The following is a 6,000-nucleotide window of genomic DNA, read 5'->3' as shown; positions in this document are numbered from 1 at the left end:
AGCAGCTACATCACGTTCTCAGCCTTCACCTGCTTGTTGTTTGACAGGCTTCACATTCCCCTGATCTGGGTAACAGCCCTTATCTTCACCTCTTCCACTTTGAATCGCTTTCCCTGAACTTTACACAGCCCTCCAGGTGAGGACTTACTGCAGCCTTATGCAACAGCACCAACACTTCCAATATTTCCACCTCTTCTTTTCCTCTGCAAGCACTGCTTGTGGTATTTTCTAGACACGTCACTTTGGCAGCTGACAGACGTTCTCTAACTTTGACTAGTACCCACGTCCTTTCTCACCTCAGTGATTTCCAACTGATGAGCTCACAGTTTATAGCAGACATTCATGTCATCGATCCTACAGCGCGTTACCTTGCATTCTGAATAACTTCCCATTCCTGTGCAAACTCCTCTGTTTATTGCTCTTTGTTCCCCAAGGGCATGGGGAATCTAGGCTGTGCTTTAGGTGTTGCATGTTGAAGGAACAGAGAAGGCAGGAGGAATTTATTTGTGTAGAAGAAAGGGAAGGGCGTGAGGAAGTTGAAGGCAGTGCTGAAGGATGCTTCTTTTTTTTTTTTTTTTTAAAAAAAAAGTCGTTAAATTAGCCTTGTTCTCCAGAGTTACTTTTGCCGAGGGAAAGGAAAGATGAAATTATGATGATTTTTCTGGCTGACTGTAAATGACATTCTGCATTGGGAAGAGTTTGGATTATTGCTTGACTGAAGAACTGGGTATAGCAATTTAATTTTTTTCCCCTTTGCACATTACATTTTTTTTCAGAACTTTTCATTTGTTATTGATGGGGAGAAATGAGTTGGTTTTAGGGTAATAATGCAAGTTCTTCTTAGCCCAGAGTATGCCCTATTTTACTACATATCCTAAAATCCATTCTTGACAGAAATTTTAATTACATATTACTTTCTTTAAAAGGGCAAAGATGCTTTAGAATGTTGACTGTGCTTACAGCAACTGGTTTTCTTTGTAATTCTCTTCCATCCCCATTATCATTTCCTGTAACCAATTCCAATATTACTAAGGAGCTTTCACTCAAATTGACATACATTCAAACCAGCTAACTAAAATTAATACATTCTGAATCTCTGCTGCTATTTTTTTGAATATTTATTAACTTGAAACCTATGAACCTGATATAATGGGAAGGAAGAGTCTTTCCTCTCCTTTTATAAGCAAATTTCCTGGTAAATTGTGACAGAAAATACTCAGTCTTCCTCATTAATGAATCTGTCTTACACTTCACATGGCATGTGACTTGAGCAGTAAATAATGGTTTTGCAGCTTAGAACAGAAATACCTAATGATTTTTTGAGCTTCTTGAATCCCAGAGGTGGCCATTTGATCATTGTACAGAAATGACAATTGTTTCGACACCCCGATTAAAATGGAACAAAACATATTTATAACAATAGTTTATTCTAAGCTTAGAGATGAAACTGCCTTCCTGCTGCCAAGTACTCATCACCCACGGCATGTAATTAGCAACTTGCCTTCCACTGGTTTGAAAGGTACTACTACAATGTATGCAGATAGCAGGATTTTTTAGGATAAGGTATTGAAAATTAAATAGAAACTACTGAAAAGAAACAATAAATGTATTTTCCATATGAAAGCTAGCGACGTTTTGGAGAAAATGCATAAGCATGGCTGGTTTCCCATATTGTTTGCTACAGAATAATCTTTAAACACTTCACAATTGAAGGGTATTGTAATAACATGGAAAAAATGTAGCACAATTATAAACGTGAACAGTGTTGGGGTTTTGGTTTTTTTCTTCTTTGAGATAAGGTCTTAGTTGATTGCTTTTTTGACCACACGTGTTTCTTAAATCTTAGGCCACATTTTTCTCTTCATTGTATAGATGAAACTAGCAAAGAAAGCCTTTTCTAGTTTAACTAAGGGGAGAAATTTTAGGTCCTTGCATTTTTAATGTGGAACAGCATTCACTGGCTTCAGACCATGCCTGTGCTAGTACAGTGTGATATGGTCTCACACTCTGAACCCAGCCCTGAGTCAAGAACCTCGTAACTTTCACTGAGTCACTGCCCCGATCTCTGGCAATTTTGGATGTAATACTCTATGCCAAGTATGTGGAGAGCAATACTAGTATCGATACCCCTGACAAAAATACCCTTTAAGTATTCATTCATATTTGCATGGTATTTCAAAGATAAACATGTTAAGCATTGTTAATATTATGTGTTTATTGGATTTGTTTTTAAATCTAGTTTCTGCTTAATTCAAAGAGCATTATGAATCTGCAGTAGCTTTGCCTTTTGGCTAGTAGGACTTGTAATAGCTTTAAAAAAGTAACATTGAAATGACTAATAACAGGCAATTGTCTAGATGCTCCTTGTTTTCAGAAAACTAGGTCACTGTAATGGCTCCCTGCAAGAAAATGTCAACAAAAATAATACAAATAATGATTAATTGGTTAAGAGATGCATCTAATCTTTGAAATGGCAGGACTAGATCAAGTATTTCTCTTTTAATTGAAAACTGGTTTTATTACATGTAACTCCAGTCGGTAACCTTTCCCTGGTTTATCGAATTTATATAATCAACTTGTCTATCTTACAGATGCAAATTGTGGTGGGAGTTTTAGTAATAACCACTCTAACAAAAGTGCCTAAATTTTATACAGATTTCAGCAGGACTTGGGAAGAACAAGAGTTTGTTTGCAGGCTTGGAACCATGCAATGTTTAGAATGATTTCTTGCAGTAATAGCCTGAAAGAGGTAAGAAGACCACAAGGCAAGATAGGATTCAGTTCACTTGAGAAAGATAGTAAGATTGCTGATGATGCAAAAGGAGGAAGCACTGTGTGAAGGCTTGAGTTTGAAGAAAAACGTGAATGAGAAAGAGAGCATTCATGTGTAGAGGCCAGCAGCAAGAAAGGCAAAAACTGAAGCAGTCACCAGGAAAGGTAGACTACCTCTTTTTAAGCGTATCTTTATTGCAAGAAAACACGTTGAAATGTGCTCCAAATAGATGACTAAAAAGCCAAGCTGAACTGAGATGGAACTGTTGCTGGAAATTCTTAAAACACATTTTTCCATCTTCTTTCGCTATGTTATTCCAAGAGAGAGAGCATGATCAGAATTACCAGCTTGTGTGTAAGTGTACACACATAGCCATGTGTATGTATGAGGGTACAAGTAGTAGTCAGCAGTGCTGTCAGAACACAATGTAATTTGTATAGATAGGAATTCATTAAGGTACAATTTTCAAGGTAATTAGCTTGAAAATAACCAATTTATCAGAAACAGGACAGATATTCAAAGTAAGGACCAGGTACTGAACAGCATCTCAGTGCCTATGTTGCGTGTTTCAGCAGGAGAGTAAAGGCTTGTGTGCACAAAGTGTTTTATTTTTTCCAAGTTTAGCTAATTCACGCTGAAGTGACCTGTGTACATGCAAAATGAAGGCACCCATTCATGGGAAATGAGGGTATTCAAGTCTGAGTGCATGGGATGTGTCTGTAGAGGGACCTGGACTGGCTGGAGACAGGGGCCAACAGGAACCTCATGCAGTTCAACAAGGGGAAGTGCGGAGTCCTGCACCCGGGGAGGAGCAACCCCAGGCACCGGGATGTGCCGGGGGCCGACCGGCTAGAAAGCAGCTGTGCAGAGAGGGCCCTGGTGGTCCTGGTGGGCACCCAGCGAACACAGTCAACAGTGTGCCCTTGCGCAGGGGGCTAACAGCATCCTGGGCTGCGTGGGGAGAATGTTGCCAGCAGGTCAAGGGAGGTGGTCCTCGCCCATCTGCTGAGCTCTGCTAAGGCCACACCTGGAGTGCGGGGTCTGGTTCTGGGCTCCTCAGTAGAGGACAGATGTGGAGCTGTGGGGGAAGAGCCCTGTGAAGGGCAACTAATGTGATTAAGGGACTGGAGCATCTCTCCTGTGAGTAAAAGCTGAGAGAGCTGGGACTGTTCAGCCTGCAGAAGGGACGGCTCGGGGCAGGTCTCATCAATGTGTACAAATACCTGCAGGGAGGATGCAGAGTGGATGGAGCCAGGCTCTTTTTCTTGGTGCCCAGTGCCAGGACCAGAGGCCGTGGGCACAAACTGAAACACAGGAGGTTCCCCCTGAACATCAGGAAACACTTATTTTGCTGTGAGGGTGACCGAGCACTGGCAGAGGTTGCCCAGAGAGGTGATGAAGCCTCTGTCTTTAGAGGTGTTCAAAAGCCATCAGGACAGGGTCCTGGGCAGCCAGCTGTGGGTGACCTTGCTCGGGCAGGGGGATGGACATTTGACCCCCAGAAGTGTCTTTGAAACTCAGCCATTCTGTGATCTGTAGTGTTGGTCTGCATCCTAAAGTCTTGGATCCTTCACCTGGAATATAGGTGGTTTGGAGCAACAGTCTGAAAGGATGTAAGTAGCTTCCTTGGAAAACATTCCCAGGCACTGAACAGGGGACACTTCCCTTCACCGTGTTCTTTACTGAATATATGGACACGGGTCAGTCAGTATATCTGGGAAATAGGGTTCAGTCCCTGCCTTGCATACCAGCGGCAGCAACAGCATAGGGTTGCCTCAGTTCTGTATGACTATGTGCCTCTGTGTTGCTCATGGTTCAGTAGCCCACTGGTTTCCCTCCCACCTCATTTCTTGTCTGGATTAACTACGCATTTACCTATTCAGTTCTGGGGTGGTGCACGTTAGATGTGACCTCAGATGTTGTGAAACGGCCACAGTTATGCCAGTTGTGGTAGCAGTCTGTGATAACACAACGCCACATTGCTACAGGTTGTTCTGTGAGGTGCCAGCGGCCAGGCAGAGATCCTGGCCAGGAGCACACTCAGCAGTGCCTTTAAGAAGCACTGCTAAAAGAATGGCTGAGACATCATGCCCAGGTCACACTGCAATGACAGCTCAAGAGCAAAAACATGAAAAGTAGCACCAGGAAAGATCAAAGCTGTTAATACTCTTGCCAGAACGGCTTGGTACTACAGCTGCTGTCTTGCAGTGCTGAAGCCCTCACTGCAAGATGTCTAGCACATCTCGGGGAGCAGCCAAGTGCACATGAGGACAAGCGGGATGTAACGCTTTTCTGTCTACGTTGACCTGTGATAACTGAAAACCAGTGCCAGCTACCGAGACAGAAAGGTGGGAGGGAAGCCATACACATTGGGGACTTTGAAGCCCCATCCAAGAATTTCAGTCACTTTGACTACCTTCCGCCCCATGGCTCATGGCACGCTGAGGGAAAAATCCCCACCAGCGATGGAGTTAGCCTGGCATGTTAAACTGTCGGCTGCTAGGTGAGCTAGTTATCACCATGCAATTGGGAAGCAGTTAGTTAGATCAAGACGGCGCTTGTAAAATTTATTAATTTTATTTCCCATGTGCGGAGGCTGGAAGTCAGCTGACGGGGTTGGGAGCGGGAAGGGGGCTGCCTAACCCGCAGGGCTGGAGCAGCCCCATCTCCGGCAAGGAGGGGCGAGAGTATCAGTGCAAAACCCGGAGGGACGAACACCATTTAAAGACGAGGTTAGAAAATTCAATAAAGCAAAGCAGTGAGGCTGCAAACACGTTACCTGGCATTCTGTCAAGACTTTGACCCTCAGTTCTCTAAAGAAAATATGATTGACCTTACGGGATTTCCACCGTCGTGCGCTGCACGGGAAGCGCTTCCCAGAGGGGTTCCCTCCGCGGCTGCAGGAGGGCTCGCTGCGGCGTGTTTAGTTTTTGCGGAGCGGACACACACGGCACACGGCCTGTGAACGGAGGGTGACGGACCCGCGGGGGAGGTCGGTCGGGGTAGCGTGGGGCTGCTGCGGGTCGCCTGCGGCGGGAGCGCGGCCGCCGGCGCCCTGGGAAGGAGGCGCGGCAGGTGCCCGGTGCCCGGCGGCCGCCACTCGCTCGGGGCCGGGCAGCCCGCGGGGGCGGCCCCCGCCCCGCAGCCCCGCGGGCGGCCCAGGGCGCGGAGGCGGCGCGGCTCGGCTCGGCTCGGCGCGGCGGGGCCCCTGGCCGGTAAGCGCGGGA

Source organism: Falco cherrug, chromosome 1, assembly GCF_023634085.1.
Source record: "Falco cherrug isolate bFalChe1 chromosome 1, bFalChe1.pri, whole genome shotgun sequence".
Classification (NCBI taxonomy): Eukaryota; Metazoa; Chordata; class Aves; order Falconiformes; family Falconidae; genus Falco; species Falco cherrug.
Note: the sequence above shows the minus strand (reverse complement) of the source record.